The sequence below is a fragment of the Apium graveolens genome, chromosome 6 (assembly GCF_009905375.1).
Source record: "Apium graveolens cultivar Ventura chromosome 6, ASM990537v1, whole genome shotgun sequence".
In the NCBI taxonomy this organism is placed as follows: Eukaryota; Viridiplantae; Streptophyta; class Magnoliopsida; order Apiales; family Apiaceae; genus Apium; species Apium graveolens.
The window spans coordinates 52,031,423-52,032,732 of NC_133652.1; the positions used below are offsets into that span (position 1 = coordinate 52,031,423).

General features: G+C 41.5%; 1 non-coding gene across 1 annotated transcript; it reads right to left on the minus strand.

Moving 5' to 3' along the window:
• Positions 1–292: 292 nt before the first annotated feature.
• LOC141669976 (small nucleolar RNA R71) lies at positions 293–398 on the minus strand. Its single transcript, XR_012554229.1, has one exon. It is a non-coding gene; the product is annotated as a small nucleolar RNA R71 (small nucleolar RNA).
• Positions 399–1,310: the final 912 nt, after the last annotated feature.

Sequence of the window (1,310 nt, forward strand, 5' to 3'; positions counted from 1 at the left end):
TAATACCTTTGATATCAAGTCGATCATGATTCAGATGATACAGAACTCAGTTCAGTTTGGGGGTTCTCTGACAGAAGACCCCAACATGCACATCAGAGATTTCATCGAGATCTGCGACACTTTCAAGTTCAATGAAGTTTCTGAAGATGCTATTAAGTTGAGGGTTTTCCCATTCTCTCTCCGGGATAAAGCTAAGTGCTGGTTACATTCTCTACCACCAGGGTCTATCACCAAATGGGAGGATCTTGCTCAAAAATGCTTAACTAAATTATTTCCTATTGTGAAGACTGCTGCGATCAGAAATGCACTTACTCAATTTGCTCAGCAATCTGGAGAATCTTTATGTGAGGCTTGGGATCGTTATAAGGAGATGCTTAGGAAGTGCCCTCATCATGCTTAACTAAATTAACTGTTTCTATAATGGTTTGGGTGCTACTTCTAGACCCATGCTTGATGCAGTATCAAGAGGAGCATTGTGGGCTAAAAGCTATCATGAAGCTTATGAATTGATTGAACTGATGACTGCAAATGAATACCGGAATCCTACTCAGAGACTATCTCAGGGCAAGGTAGCAGGAATTCTGGAGTTAGATATAGCTACTGCTATAGCTGCTCAGCTTAAGGCTTTGACGATGAAGGTGGATTCTTTGGCTAATTATGGAGTTAATCAGATCATTAGTGTCAGTGAGATTTGTGTTGGTGGCTATGAGATGGCGCAGTATGCTATTTCTAGTAAATCAACTCAGTTCGTGAGCAACTTTCAGAGGTCGCAGCAACCTATGCTAGCCACCTATCATCCTAACAACCGCAATCTTCCTAACTTTAGCTGGAGCAATACTCAGAATGCAGTTCAACAGCCTTATCAACAGTATCCAGAAAAACAGTACAACCCTCCTGGTTTCCAACAACCATAATATGTACCAAGACAACAACTCCAGCTATAACAGTCTAATGAAAAATATGAATTTGAGGAGTTGAGGCTCATGTGCAAGAGCCAAGCGGTTTCTATCAAGACCTTGGAAAATTAAATTGGACAAATTATCATTGCCTTGCTAAATCGTCAACCTGGTACACTCCCTAGTGACATTGAAGTGCCAGGAAAGAGGGAAGCAAGAAGCAGGTAAAGGTAATTATATTGAGGTCTAGGAAGGTTGTAAATCCCATACACTCTCAAGTTTCAGATGAAGAAGCTGTTGCTGAAGAAGAAGTGCAGAAGGAAGCAGAAGTGGAACCAAGGAAGACTACTGTTGAACGCACTCCTCCTGAGGGTGCTATAAGGGAGAAAAAGATCTATCCTCTGCCTCCCTTTT